The sequence below is a fragment of the Struthio camelus genome, chromosome 3, assembly GCF_040807025.1.
Source record: "Struthio camelus isolate bStrCam1 chromosome 3, bStrCam1.hap1, whole genome shotgun sequence".
Taxonomy (NCBI): domain Eukaryota; kingdom Metazoa; phylum Chordata; class Aves; order Struthioniformes; family Struthionidae; genus Struthio; species Struthio camelus.
Genome location: NC_090944.1, coordinates 116,288,936 through 116,304,679, shown reverse-complemented (window position 1 = coordinate 116,304,679; position 15,744 = coordinate 116,288,936). Strand labels below are relative to the sequence as shown.

The window sequence follows — 15,744 nt, the reverse complement described above, 5'->3', positions numbered from 1 at the left end:
TGTTTTGGAATTGTGAAAACAAATTCTTGGCTCCTGGGCTACTAGCAACCTACTAGAAATGAGACATGAAGCAACTGCTTAACGAGCCCAAGAGCCCGTTTGGCTTTGAAAGAAATTTTTATGATCAAACATTTCAGAAACTAGAACTTTTCCATATATATGGTCTACACTTCAGAAATGCTCTGTGTATTATGGGTGTTACCAAAATCAGGTTCTTAATTTCTGGGTACCGATTGCTTGACCAACTACTAGAAAAGCAGCCTACAAAATATGCAGAATGACCTCCAGCTGAGACAAGCTTAATATAGCCTCTGCTGGCTTAGTCAGGTGGAACCTTCCCTTTTGGCGCAGCCGATTTGCTGCCCACAGACCATGAAAGTCCCAGGGCTCTGGTAACATACAGGGATGCAAAAATTAATGCAGAAACAGCATAGGCCACTCTACTGCATGGTTAACGCTCGTATAGTGTGCATCCACAAGTTGTTGGACACAGCAGGTTCCTTTGGTGATTTCTGTAGCTCTTTAGAGAGCAATTTAAGAAATATGATGTGTTTCTTGATGTTCTTCCCCCCTTTTTTTCTTTTTTAGAACTGCACCATAGCTAGGCCCATGCATGCCATAATTTCGTGAAATAAACAGCAATATGTTTTTCCCTCCAGCATTTCCATTGAGAATCTTAGCTGCTCATAGAGCTCCATACGTTGAAAATAGTTTGATAGGTTACTTGTGTCACTTCTGGGACTCTCCGTAGATATGTGACATAAAAGATGCTTGCAAAGCCATCTCTTTTATGTATTGTGTGAGAAATGTATACCAAATTATACGGTAATGTCATGTCACCAGAAGCACAGAGCAGATGGAAGTATCTTTCCACATATTGACTCATGTTACTCTCATGAAAGGAATTTGTTTCTCTCCTTCTGTCAAGCCTGCTAGCCTCTGGCAAATGATACAAATCCCAGTGAGGAGAACTTTACCGATAATGTTCAAGTGACCACCTGATTTATATATATTGCCGCTGGCTGTTACTGTCTGCATCAACAACTGGAGTAGCCCGTCCTATTTGTTAGGTTTGCGTATCGTGCCTTAGATCAAGTAGTCCTGTTCCAGATTGAAGAGGTCCCACTGAATTTGCCCATGGGGAAAAAAGTATTCAGCTTTTATGAGGAAACCTCGTCAGCCTCAAGGCCCTAATATCTATATTAGTCTGAGGCTATTTGTTTGGAAAAGTTGACATCTTGGGCCCTTTGGAAACTAATCCAAATAAGGCAAGAGCCAGGGCACTGACCTGTACTTTAGTATAAAAAAAATGCCACCCCAAAAATGGATTGTGAGCTCTGTGCTTTAGCTACCCAAAATACAGTTTATGAACTGCCAGTGAAATGCTGACAATTAAAATAATTGCAGATGTGCCACGAGCAACAAAAAAGCAGATTCCATCGGTATTTCTATGCTTTGAGAGTGGTATGTGACTTGATGAGAGTGCAGTTCTCTGATGGAAAACATGTGAAACCGAGCTCAAAAGGGAGTCCGTGTAATCATTAACTGACTCACCTTCTGGATGTGACAAGTAATGAACCAGTCTAAACTTGCCTGGAGCTTTCTTTGGGACAATATCCATAGGGGAAACCCTCACATGCTCAAGTGAAGCGTTATCAAATGGGGCCTCTCTTCTCCCCAAATGCCAGCTCTTTTCTGTGTTGTCTCTAACCACCTGAGGACATATAGCTGCTGATCTCAGCATCCTAGCGAGCATTTGTGTCGTGGGGCTTGAGTACAGAATAGTAAAAATCCCCAACACAGCCTTTATACAAGAATTGTGTGTGCTTTTTGTTTGCTTTTTCTTGCTAGCCTGCTCCCACAGCCAGGGAAACATTTTATCTGCCCTCACTGGGATTTTCGGTTTGCAAACCTCTTTAACCAGCACTTGGCTCTTTCCACTTTCTTACTTTGATTTGGATGACTGCCTGGAGCACCTGCTAATGGCCTGAAGCGTTCAAGCCGAAATTTGCAGTTTGTGTACCACACACACTCAGACTGTTAGTACCTGCCTTCTGGAGCACCTGCTACACTATTTGAGCTTAAGAGCCTGCTCTCTACTTGCTGACAGATGCACTCTTCACAATACTGTCTTTCTTTAGCTTTGTCCTGCTCTTTTGGTCTGTGCCGTATCCTATACTTCAGCTTTGCCTAGGCCTTCAATATCGTTGTGCTTGTTCTAACACTTGAGTGAAGAACAGGGTTTCCCAGGTACGAAGGAACTGGGCATGATACAAGTGTAAAACAGCCGTTGTAGCAATCTTGACTATTATTTAACCACAGCGCTCCAAAGTGCACTTTAAAAATTTTTTTTTTAAAGAGGGAATTTTTTTACAGAAGGAAATTTTGACCCTGGAGCAGCTTTTGAAATCAGCTAGAAGACCCATGGTAGTCAGAATTAGGAGCTGACTGGAAATCCAGTATTCTGTCCAGGAGACCACATTGCGGCTTTATAGAGAAGGACAAAAGAATTCCTCAAGGTCTGAGGAACGTTCCTCCCTTTTTCCTGCTCCCACTGCCTTTTGATGATCTTTGGCATGCTATCTTATAAGGGTGTTCCTGATCCCTGTGCATAAGGAGGGCTGCTGGAATCAGTTCTATACACTGTATTTCATGAGAAAATTCTCATCCCTGGCAAGGGACAGTCCTAATGGAGGAGCTAAATAGCAGGTTTTCAGAGGTAATGTGTTCCAAGAGGGTATTTTCTTTCCATGCTGCCTTCATAAGCGTTAGCTTTTCCCAGAGTCTTGTTTGCCTAGGACATCATTTGCATTGACCTTCTCTTTCCAAAAAAGTGCTTGTTTTCTTTGTTAGAATGACTGCTGTTAACAGTTATAGAAGAAGCGTAAGTATTGGCTTGCTGCCTGAATAGTTACGCCTACATTACCTGCCAATCCCTTTACCGGAAGGATCATTCTCTTCCCTACCAAGTTGTATCCCATAATTCAGTCACATCATGCCCTCCACCTACCTCCCATGTTGATGCAAGTACCATTGGTGCAATGTAGGATTTCCCTCAGGAACTCCACAGTATTCTCCTATGTTGCTGTGCTGCAAACTTGTGCTCTTCAACACTGGAGACATCTGTTCTTACAGAGCTGAGTATGGTATGGGTTGCTTGTTCTCATAGCTTTCATTTGGTTGCCTCAAAATAACCCTAATTAATTTAGTGGAAAGGAGACTTTAGCTCGCTCCCATGATGGGATTGCTCTTTGTGCAGATCTCTTGCATGCTATATTTAGGTATGTTTTTTGGAACACCATGTGACCTGAATCAGATAACTTCTGAACTGCTAATCACGTCTTTGACACTGACTCCCTCCGTGGCTTTAGGGCATTTTATGATTGTTTTCTTATACACAGAATGAAAGCAAAAATACTAACCTACCTTATAAAAGCTTTTACTAGGGTTAACAAAAATTTGAGATGTTGTTTTAATCTAAATATCATTTTGTTATTTCTATTACTCATTTTTTTATTTTTTCTTAGGTGTTTCATTTCAGAAAATGATTATTTAGCTTGTTTAATGGATCCTTGTTGCATCATTTTAAAAGAAAGAAACAAACAAGCTGCTTCTGAATTTATTGATGAAAATAGGGCAAAGTGGAAAAAAATGCCATGGTTTCCTGTCCCACACAAACTGTCTTCCTTTTTGTATTAGTTGGTCAGTCCATGTAAAGATGAAAAATGCCCAGAATGTCAGCCTGAACTATTTTCCTTCAAATTAACTATATCCCTTTTTTTAATAGGTTAAAACAGATATCTGCTTTTTTTTTTTTTTTCTGATTCTTCAAGTTATGTAGGCTGCCTTATATCCTGTCATCACCCACTGCTCAGGGCCACTCAGGCCCTGGAGGTAGCCAAGCTAACTTTGGCTCTAAATCTAGCATGGCTCAGATTTGAAGCCGGTCAGCCATTTCAGGGCATGTTCTCTTTGTTGCTCCTGTCCATAAGTACCACTTTCTGTTTCTTGGCTACTTCTGCAGGGAGCTGTGGTATTGGCATTTCTTTCAGCTTTACCTTTTCTGCCCTTACCCCCTAAGGCTTTGTGATGGGCAACTTCATCCTTCAGGAATTGTACAGGAGTATGGTTTGACTGGTTAGTTAATTAGACAAAGAAAAGGAGAATATATGAGGCTACTTCTCATCCTTTAGGAAGTAGAGAACTGAGAAGAAGAAAATCCTTCCTTATTGCAAAGCAAGTTAATGAAGTCAAACTGTGAGTACTAGCTTGCCTTTTTTTTTTTTTTTTAAATAACTCATTCAGGATGAAATCATTTGGCCAAGTGTTTATTCTTTCCCTCCTTCAATAGTATTAAAAGGCAGAATAATATGTATAACAAAAATCGACTTTAAGAAAAAAGGCAGATAATGAAATATCTGCAAAAGACTGTGCAAGATGTGTCTGACAGAGAAACAACATTCTTATATTTGAAGCTCTGAAATATAACTGCACCAGGCTAGTTGGAGAAAATTTGTTTGAAGATGTATTACGTTCCACGATCAAATGGAAAAAATGGCACCTGTCATCATATTTAGAAAACAGCTGGGTAACATGGCGAAGTGCCATGGTCTCTTTTCACATGGCCTTTATGCTGAAACCATCCAAGCTCCGTTCTCAGCAACTGGAGAAACCCTGTGCCTTTAAATGGTTATAGAAACATCTACTTAGGGGCCAGCTCTTATTGCAGCAAAGTCTACTTTTGATGCTCCTAATTAGTGGTTAATGGATTATGCTTTACTTTTATAACTAGCCCAGCAGGCACTCTCCTATAGTATTTTTCAGCTATTTTTGGTAGAATTGTGCACGTATCACATGCTTTCATTTTGAACACACAGAAAATATTTGAAATATGTCTCTATCTGAGACTTTCAGCACTCAGCTATTTAATTGGTGTCTGATTAGGCATTTCCTAAATGTATTTTCTTTTATCTAATATCTTTTAAAACTGTAACGGGTTAATTGCCCTCTCTGATCTAGACTTTGATGCTGAATCTCCTAAATACACACATATTGTTAATTAAAATATTTATATACCCAAAGAAAAGCCTGGGTTTTTTAAATTTGCAAACACGGTTCCAGCATATATTCACTTAGAAAAAATGTTATTCCAACTGAACACAGTACAGGTACATGCAAAAACTTAGATGCCTCAGAGGTTAAATGGGTTTGTAGAAACTAATAATTTTTCTACTTACTTTGAATTGAAAGACAAAGATGGGATTACTGGCATTAAAGGTTTGCAATGGGATGTGTGTGTGCATCTATATACATATATGTTGACTCCGTACAGTATATATGCATCAGACTATATGAAGGTGTAGGTGTGCACATATATCCATATTTAATAAATAAATACATCTACATAGATTTTAATGTGAGTGATACTAATATTTCTCCCTCAGAGAATAAAATTTAGTGCCAATTTCTAGCAGGAATCGTAGCTCGTTGATAGTGCCTTTGAACCTGCTCTCTTTACTCGGGCATCACTTCCAGTAAATAACATTGATTAGACTGAAACAGGAGGGGGAGTTCTCACTGCACCAGCCAAGGAAGGGGGAAGGTAGTTACCCACGCCAGGGAAAAGAGGGGGGGTCCCACCTGCCTTTGTCAGAAGCAGGTGAGATGTGCTCTCGCTTTCCTCCCAGTTACTATAGTCCCTTCACTGAAGAGAAGAGCTGGGTGGGGTTCTTCATCCTTTGCTTACATCAGTAATAATAATAATTTTAAAAGGGCTAGGTTCAAGTGATAAGCAATTCCAGATCATATCCATAGCTTGCAGCAAAGGAAGTGCCAGTTGCAGGGGACCTAGTTTGCACACATGTCCGTAAGTTCATCCTGATACAGCATAGCACTTGCTAAGTACAAGGCATGCACTAAACTGGTAAGATCACATTCGTTGAAGGCAATGGGTTCCAAAATACTATCCAGAAAAACTGTGGAAACTGGTATTATTTTTACAGAGAGAATCCTAAAAAAAGGTGTGGGTGGGGAATGGAAAAAAAAGGAAGGGCTAGGTGGTGGAATACTGTGAAATAGCTCGCTACAGTGATGGGGCAATGGCAATGTGTTCTCTTCTCTGGTTTTTAAAGGGGATAGGTTTGGGCTTTTCCTCTGAATCATGTTAATATTCTAGCAAAAGAGCAGCCTGGCTGTGTAGGGACCAGAAGAGCTAGTTACTCCTCTGGGCTCCCCCAACCCCTCTCTGCACTGTAGGTGTCGAGCAGAGGAATGAAAGACGAATTAGCTCAGCAGTAACAGTCCTACTTCATTCCCATAGGAGGTCCTTGCTGTTGGTTCATCCCAGCATGCTCAGCAGTAAGGGATGGTTCAGCCATTCAGCCTGTCCAGAGTGGTGGTGGAAGGCAAAGAGGCGGCTGTGACTCTCTGAATCCATTTCCCTTTCACCTGCTGTTCCAGGATGGTGCAGCAATGAACCCCTTGCTTGAAGAGAGGCTGTTAAGGCCCTCTGAGATTATTTCATGTTTGCTCACTTGTAAGTGGCTGAAGCTAGTCTGCCATGCTCAAATGGGCTGCTCTATTTCCCTTAGGAGGTAATGTAAAGACAAGGAAATTCCAGTATTAACCTTTTTTTGTCCTTTCCTGAAAAAGAGAGCCGTCTTCTCTTGAGTCTGGTAAAAGTTCTACTTTCTCCCAAAGCGTCTGTGGAGATAAAGTCTATCTTTTTGCCTGGTCAAAGTCATCATAATACAGTATAAACTCAGTCTGGGGTGTAGAAGGACTGCAGGATTAGCTTCCCTCCAACCTGTATCTGAGGTGTGGGTCAAAACATGTAGCTTCTTAGAGCTACGTTTCTAGTCTCCACACCAGAGTGGTGAAAGCAAGACTGAGACACCACTAGTTCAGTAACAGTGCCCTGACATCTGCATCAGCCAGAGCTGTATGATCACTTCTGCCCTCAGTTTCATCCGTCCATGCTTTATTCCAGGGCAGCGTGAGCTAAGATTTGCAGTAGGTGAGGTTATCAGGGAGAGCTTCATCCACAAAAGCAAGGCTCCTTCAAACATAGATGGCCAGTTTGAATTGCAGAAGAGTCAATGGGGAAAGTTCCACATAAAAGCTGAGCTGTCACGTTGGCAAACAAGACAGATTTGGAATATTTGAGACCTTTTTTCCCCCTTCTTTTTAAGCATATGAAATGCAGGCAACCTCTGAATAGGGTATTTTTAGATTGCAGATTCAAAGATACAGTATCAGAGTATGACAGCAAATGAAAATTCTTATCAAATTCTTTTTTTTTAAATATTGTAACTCATAGTGGAAAGCCTGATGAAGAGCAGTAAACCACTCTTCACAGAAATTCTGCTCTTGCCACTAAATTAAACACCATTGGTTGGTCTGCTTTAGATGAACCCTTTTGGAAGTTCTTTTTTTAAAGCTAGCGGATTGGACTTCTAATTTTAACTCTTATGGCCTATAATTAGAAACATTTCCAAACTTGTTTACAAACACTTGCACTTGACAGCCTGTCTGCAATTTTAGAAGGACTCACTTGTCACCTCCAATGGGGGTTGAGAGGGCATATGAGTTCTTTGTGTTGGTACAGTTAGTTTCAGGACACTGGAGCAAAAGTGCAGTTTTAAAAAAAGATTACAACTATGTGATGATTTGAGAGGGGGTAGCATGTACTGAATCAACCGGTAGGTTTTACTGAGTAGCTGTAGATTATTTCAAAGTCAGAAGCATCTTTGGTTAGTGGTCATTTGGAACAAGACTCAAATTAAACTGGCACCCAAAGGAGAAATTCCAGTAACTAATTTTAGCACTTTGGTGTGTATATTGGAGAAGATGGTTTATAGGTTTAATGTATTTATCTGCTTTTAAAACATATTACTTTCTTGCCAGCAGTCCACCAGCAAGTTACTCAGAAACAATTTAAAATCTAAAGTGTTGGGTTGTTTCTGTGAAGTTAGAAATAAATAGTTGCACGTGTAGTGAAGTAACAGAACGTGGAGCGCTTTGATCTTGAGTGGGACGTGCGTGCTATACAAGTCTGCATACAATTTTTTTTGCAGCTGAGTGAATATCATACCATGTTGCTCAACAGTCATGTTATATATATATATAATATATATAAAATATGTATATAATCACTTACATTGGCTTTAAATCGGAGGTGTAATCAGAACATTTTATAAAAAAAAGACTTTGGCTCGTTTCCTCCAAAATACTTCCTCTGTACACCCAATTTTTAGCTGCTTCACATAGGCTAACAATGTTGCTTACTAATTTCTAATATAATAGGAAAGATTAGCCTCACTAAAAATTTATGCTGCATGGGAGGGCATCAGGAAGAACCCTCGAAATATGCTTCAAGGGTATAGCTGAACCAGTGGTAGTCAAAGCAAACTTAAGCGCTAGTGGCATAAGGTGTCCTATTGATTGCTTTATGCTCCTGTTGTTAGTAATTAGTATGAAAAACTCCTGTTAATTAGACCAGCCTCTTTGGCTGTAGTGTCCTCTACTGCAGACCATGGTCAACCTTAAAAAGACTCCAAATATGAGGAAGGAGAAGGAGGCCACGGAACGAAATCTTTTTTATGTTTTGTGTCCAGCTAAGAGCTAGATCCAAACTAGGAGGTCCGTGTTAATGTCAAAGAGCTCTGTCCTCAAAGGTGCTTATTCTCCAATAATTTCACTGAGAGCTGACCTCAGTGGATATACCTAAATAGATACACCTAAATACCTTTGTGTATGTGTGTCCTTTGGAGATAAACCAGAAGTCCATAGCCTGAATTTCATGCTTGGCCCTTCCACAAAGCACATAGCACATACTCAGTGTGGGTCTGTTCCAAAGCGATTGCTTACCAAGTACCCAAATAAACAGTTAAATAAAAGTTTTGAGTAAAATATACAGGTCCAAAGAATTCCTTTTATTTGCATCCATAAAATAATTGTGCCTCATAACTATTTTCTTGACTTTCCTTTAAAACATTACGACTTCAAGAAGCATACACTTTCTGTGGCAAAAAGAATTTTTTTAATTACTATTTGAACAAATAGGCTAGCTAGAATTATTACTTAGATAGTCCACAGCACAATTTCTTAGCAAGTATGAATGCAAATAATAAATCATGTTGCAACTGTATTAGGCTGGAAGCATGTCTGAAAATAGCTTCAAACAAGGTTTACAAGCCTTAATGTTATCATGGTCCCAGTTGATTAGGGTTAGAAATAGCTGATATTTTAGAAATTTCCCATGATTCAAATATAACCACAAAATTTAGACTCAGGAAGAATTTAGTGCCACTTCTTACTTAACTAGAAACTTATTTTTATTGTGTTTTCTAGTTGGAGAAAATAGAGTACTTTCCAAATGGAGGTACTGAGGGAAATATCACTTCATGCCAGTGTTATCAGTTTTCCTCTATTTTTGTTTGCTTGTGTCAGCTCTATGCCCACTTTCCTAGGTGTTAATATGTAGAAATGCTTCCAAATGGTTAAGGGGGGCTGGAAAGCAAGAACTATGCATGCGTGGAAAAATCCACCTATCCAGTAAAGCCCTCAAAAATACGCAAAAACTTCAGGAGATCTTTGATGCCAGAAGGCTAGAGTAACCATAAAGTTACTGACAAGCTTTCTCAGATTTGTATAATAAAAAAGGAAAACCTCTGTGGAATGTGTGTGTAGTCATCTTTGGTGTGAATCTTTGGTTGGAGCGTATGGTGTGTGTGTGTGCGAAGTGTGTGCTCTCGGGATAATCATCCTGGCTGCTGTAGGGAGTCAGCATAGAAAAATCTCTCTTGTAGTGTGTTTAAAGGGATGTAGTGTTCCTAAGAAAGTTATCACTTTCTTAAATGGAGGAGTTGTGGAAAGAAGGAAAAAGTGCTTCAGAGCTCTGTTTTGGTTCTTCTCTAGTAACTCTCGTTCCACGTAAAATGGATTCTCCTCTCAAAGAAGCATTTGGAGTAATTGAATAGCTTGAGTCACATGTGCATAATATACCAGTATGATTCAACGAATTGAATTCGTATCCAGGTACCTGGAAAGGGGAGGGAAAGCTGCAGGAGGCAATATCTGGTTGTGGTTAGAAATCAAACATGGACATAGAGCGACTGCTAGCGTATTGCCAAAGGATATTAATATAGATTCCCAGTTCATGAAGTACCAGGATCTAAGTTACAACTGCATTCTTGAGCTGGAGCACACTGCAACCCATGAGGTACAGATCCTTTACCTCCTTCTCCAGTAGTATGTAGTTATAAAACAAATTTTAAAAGTCTGTAAATAGATGTAAAACATGCATTTTCTATAGATGTAGCAAAGGTAAAGAGGACTGTGACGAGTACTACAGCCTGTTGTGAGTAATCAGTAGCTTAAATTTTTGCAGCTTCGTATTTTATTACCGCTGAATATCTTTATTTACTAAGCTGTTTGATATTTCTGAAGTAATTCTGTTCCATAAAAATACATATTTTTCTTCCTTAAAGTGACTATTACATGCCAGCTGAACACACCAAATGAAGAAACATAGAACAAATGTGTATGAACTGACACTACCCCAGTATAACCTGCCTTGGTTTAAGGGATAGTTAATGATATATTTGTTTTCGTGACCTGTCTGCAGAGTGCTTGTATCCTAATTAGGTCCTATTTTGAGGGCAAAGCATGTGTGTTTGTAAGAAAACCCTTTTATAGGATGGGAAGGGCAAGGGGACTTCTGTCCCTGGCGAGCACAAAACCCACCTACTGTACATAGCGTCACCTAAATGTGTAAGTAAGTGCATTATTTCTGAGTAGCATATCAATATTTTGGCTCAAGCGTACGTATTTCTTAGTGAATTGTCCCATAGTAGTAGTTGTAGCCAAATAAGGTGCTCGGGGGAAAAAAATCAAACTGACTCAAAGCACAATCATAGTTCTTAACTTTATATAATGTCTTTCGCAATATAGTAGAAAATTACCTTTAGGACAGGTGGCAAGACCTGTTGTGTAAGTAATGCAGCCATAGAGCTGGTTGGTACCTCTCTTTTTGCTTGAACTTTTCTGCAATGCAAGTCTGGATAGAGTGAGTGCCTGGTGCCATCTCTGCCTGGCTCCTTGGTAAGTCACTTGAGTCTATCTTTCTGTACAGTCACTTTCGAAACTACTGAGTGAAAATAAGTAAATTTTTCATAGAGGGCTTTAAAAGAGAGCTGCTAATCAATTTCTCTTATTATTTTATGCCCTGTGATTTTTACACCACCCCCACCAGCTGGTTAATCATGCAAAAGCTGAACACTTCATTAGCCAGAACATGTTTGCCCATGGGCATTTCTGTAGTAAATTAGTTCTTTCTATTTATACAGGTAAGTCATGGCCAAAAGTCTTTAAGGTGCCAAAGGTAAGGGTTGGAATTTATTCTCTTACTGAGTTTTTCAACAGAACTAGTTTTAACTTTGAGCACTGGTGATTTGAAATGACTTCTGAATTAAAGATAGCATGGATAAAAGATCATTCTCAGGCTGGTCCAAAAATATATCACATCTTTCTCTATCTCTAATGTGGCCTTATCAGCCCAGCCTCCCTGTAAAAATAATAATAAAAAAATCAAATATACATTCCCCCATATATATACAGTATATACATCTCCATGCACAGACTTGTTTGAGTGGCATGTGGCATACTGACCAGTGTTTTTACTTTTTTACTCTGTGCCTTTTAAACTATTAATTGAAAATATGTGGTTTCTAGATGCTTTTTCCCCTCAAATCAGATGGTACCCTCTGAAAGCCTACTTTAGCTCGACAATGAATATAGCTTTCAGGCTTTGGCCATTGCAATATTGTTTGAATGCCACCATTTCCTGCAATCAATGTAATTTTATATCTACTTGGAATAGAAAGTCAAGATGGTGATTGCCTTAATTTAACTCAGCGTTGTATTCATTAAGGAGCTGATACTGAATTCCTTTCAGATCAAAGTCTGTCTTGATTTCAGTGGAAGCTTTTGGTGCACAAGGTGTGTGGTATCCTTCTAAAATGTTGTCATTGTGACTAGTGAATAAAAACTAAATGTGTTGCTAAATTTAGGCTGTTGCTCATGTCAGCTTCCTTTTCTAAATGACGGTAAGTGCATTCCATAAATAGTATGCCTCTTATGTTGTCATATCTCTTTGGCTTGCTTTGCAGTATTTTACAGGATATTTGCAAATGAATTTTGTGTTCAGTAGGCAGGGGATGAAAATAACACTACTCATTGGGACTCCATTAACCCGCAGCTAATGAGGAACCATTTCAAGGGCTGGATGAGTGTAATTCAGTTTAGGTCGTGTTCCAGGCTGCTCTGCTCCTGCTCAGACTCATCCTGTGTCGTGCTCGTGCTATGGTCGGGAGGGATAAAGCCCAGTGCTGCAACTCGGGAAACACAGCTATCCTTCCTGCATGGACTTTTGTCAGTTTTCTTTTTTGTGCTTCAGTTTCCCCTTCTGTAAGGTAGGAGAGAAGAGTGAGTGTGTGTATGTGTGTGTGTGGAGATAGGTGACAGCGATCTTGACCTCCATAGTAAAGTGTTCTGAGATCTAATGAAATACTCTAAAAACACTATACTTGTGGTGATAGCATTATTACTTGTAGAACAGGATACTACATGATGACAGTAAAGGTGGTCCAGTCTGGCTCTTAATTAATTTTATTTTCAAAATCTATATTAGTGACTGTCATGAGGGCACCTGGGCACTTTACATCAATAAAATAATCAATTTAAAAATGTGTAGACCAGAACTCTCCGTTCACTAACAAAACTCCTGTTCCCTGCTATGACTAAAGGTCAGTCCAAGGCTGGCCAAACAAATAGGACTTGCATTTTTGTGCCTCGAAGCTTGCCAGACGTAGGCTCTGGCGGAACACCACAGGGAGCAGCTTCCAGATGCCCACGTTCCCACTACGAACATCCTGCTGCTGGCCGTGCACACGTTAACCCACTTAAAACCTCAAATAGGTTTCAGGACCTAGATGGAGAAAGACTTCTTCAGAGGCCCGTCCCAATTAAAAATGCAACTTTGCCACTTATAACCAACCCACTGAAATGCAAGAAATAGATACCCAGTGTAGCTGTACTGCTGGAACAGAGAGATAAAGACCTTGTTCCAAGGAGCAGGTTAGAGGTCTCTTAACTGCAAAAAACTTTATTGATGATAAATGTTACATTAAGCAAGCTTAGCAAATTCTCTAGGAATATAATGCTTCCCAATTTTTTTAAACATGTGTGTTGTGTTAATATTTTATGATACATGTGCATTAAGGGCTAGTTCGTACAATCTTTAAGTGGGTTTGGACTGCTGAAATTGCCTTTATGGACTTTTTAAAAATAGTATTGGTCACTGCTGATTAGCTGAGTTCCCAGTATCACTTACCATACTGATGATATAAAATAAGCTTTTTCCTTTTTTTCAGGCATTAAATGTACACATTTTTGCAAAGGTGCATTTTATTAATTTGTATTAGTTTATCTAGGGCAGTAATAATACTTTAATATATTTCTAAATGTGCCAAGAGCACTGAATCTAGAAATTCCTAGACACCACTATAATTTTTTTTATGCAAGATAGTAATATATTTTGATGTCTTGAAATCCGATTGAACTCAAGCTGAGCTTAAAAATCCAAGATCTGATTCAGGAAAATTCAGTCCCATCTGGCCGGTGGGTAGCAGGTGTGCATGTGTGCATGCGTGCGTGCGTGCGTGCGTACCTGTGTGTGTGTGTATAGGGAGGGAAAGAGCTGATTGCAGGGAATGAAACATTTCACTTTCCTTGTAAAGCTTTAATTCCAGTTTAATGCTGTGATTTGAGGCTTGCAGTTTGCAGTTTAAGTTCCTGCATAATTACCGACATCTATTGTTGACCTCCATTTCTAGACAATGTAATGGTGTTCGTGAATGGCAGAAACAAATAAGTGTACAGCATTGTGAAGAAATATGAGTTCTAATTCTTAAAGTTTTGATTTGGTTTCTGATTATACCCAAGGCTGTTTATATGGGAAAGCGTGAATTTTTACAAATTGAAATATACATGTTTCTCAAAGAATGTATGAGAAAGGTTTCACTGTGGCTTTCAGTATCAAGGTCTTCTTTTTGAGAGTTGGTGTGTTATCCCACAGCAACACAGTGAAAGTTTCCTCTATTTATTTTTATGAAAGTACAGGAAATATATTATGTTATTTTCATTTTCAGTAGATAATAGACATGTTCTATATTTTTGTATCACTGTAATTAGAAAATGAAAGAGTATTTTTTTTAATCTTTAGAAGTAATTTTAACAACCTACTGGTTACCTCAAGCAACTCCGCTGATCCCACTTTCTCTCTTGCAGCCTTCAGAAACTTGTTCCAGACATTCTCATTTTCCTCTTTCTGCTTCCCTTTCCTCATCTTTTGATCAGACGCTGTCAGGTACCTTTCTGCCTCTGCCTGTGAGCTTTATACTTAGGAGTTTTAAGGATCTGCTCTTCCTTGACTGTTAGCGTTAGCTACCAAGTCAGTTCTGTCTCTTTTACAGTCCTAGCAACTCTCTCTTTTCAGACTTTTAAATATTTTCTGTTCCTTTTGATTGTCTTTACCACTGTACATCATGCTGGAAAATCTTTTTGCACATGCGTTTTTTATGGGAAGTGGAATGCAAAGCATTACTTATTTAAGAAAATCAGTAAGCAAACCATCATACTTCTTTTCTGATTTTTAACTTCACACTACTACAGGAGGTGACACTTTTTTACTGTATTTCACACAGTTTTGGTGAACTGGCTTACATTTCTAACAGAGAGTGGAGCTGGTGCTATATTGCAAAGAAAAATCTATCTGGTTTGACAGACAAAATGATAAGTGTTTCTCTGGACATCACTGTAAAGACTCTTCCTTTTGTTTGTTTACTTTAGGAAGTTAAATGGAAGAGGTCATCCCCTTTGACAGAGCAGATTCTTTTTTCTAGCAGTAGGGCTTTGCATGAAAACATTTTTTATTAAGCAAGTCATCCATACTGCACCGTAGGCTGTTTGAGTGTAACAGTATGTTACAGTCTGCAAAGTTAATGCAGTTAATATTCAACTGAACTTTTGGGGGGTTGCTAATCCCTTAGGCAGGCTTAGCAGAAAGGGCAAACATATTTATAGCAGTTTGAATCAGACTGCAGTGAACAAGTAACAGTATGTGTTATACCATGCAAATGTTACACAATTTCAGGAAAGCTCAGTGCATAATCATCTTTTAATAATACTTAAGTTGGTGAAATATCTCATCTGTAACCGACAGAGTTGTTGGTTTAGCGGACAACAGGTCTGTTAAAATGAGACTCTGAAAGGTCTTGAGATTCTTTTTCTGGTGATAAATTCTGCAAGTTCTGAACAGATTTATGGGTTGTTTAATTAGGAGCTAACTGTACTCTTTAAGCTCTGTCATTTGTATTATTCCCTAATAGGATTTCTCTGGACTTTGTCACATATCTGACTGCGACCGAGTGCATGCGGTGTTGTCAATAGCCTGTTCTATACAGACCACTGTATCTGCCTGTCTCTGCAGAAGTAAGGAGATCAATCCTGAGTGATCTTTACTGCAGAATGGTAGTGTGACGCTGCATAGGGTTTGCTTAGGTTAGTGGTCTGTGTGCATTGAGCAAATGAAATGAAAGTTAAGTCACAAGTTGCAGGCAGTGCACAGAGAAGCGGAAGGGGTCAAACTGAGGATATCTAAAAAGGAAGGTAATGTTGCCGTGA

The 15,744-nt window shown here is 39.2% G+C and overlaps 1 protein-coding gene across 11 annotated transcripts in view; it reads left to right on the top strand.

Moving 5' to 3' along the window:
* The window catches only part of ESRRG (estrogen related receptor gamma), a 413,394-nt gene that overhangs the window by 43,254 nt on the left and 354,396 nt on the right, over positions 1-15,744 (top strand). The window contains exon 1 of one of the 11 annotated variants that reach the window (XM_068939857.1): positions 12,450-12,473. The exons of the other annotated variants lie outside the window; for them this stretch is intronic. The gene's annotated coding sequence lies outside the window, so the exon portion shown is untranslated. Of the gene's footprint in view, positions 1-12,449; positions 12,474-15,744 lie in introns of those variants that run through there. 11 annotated transcript variants of the gene reach the window in all.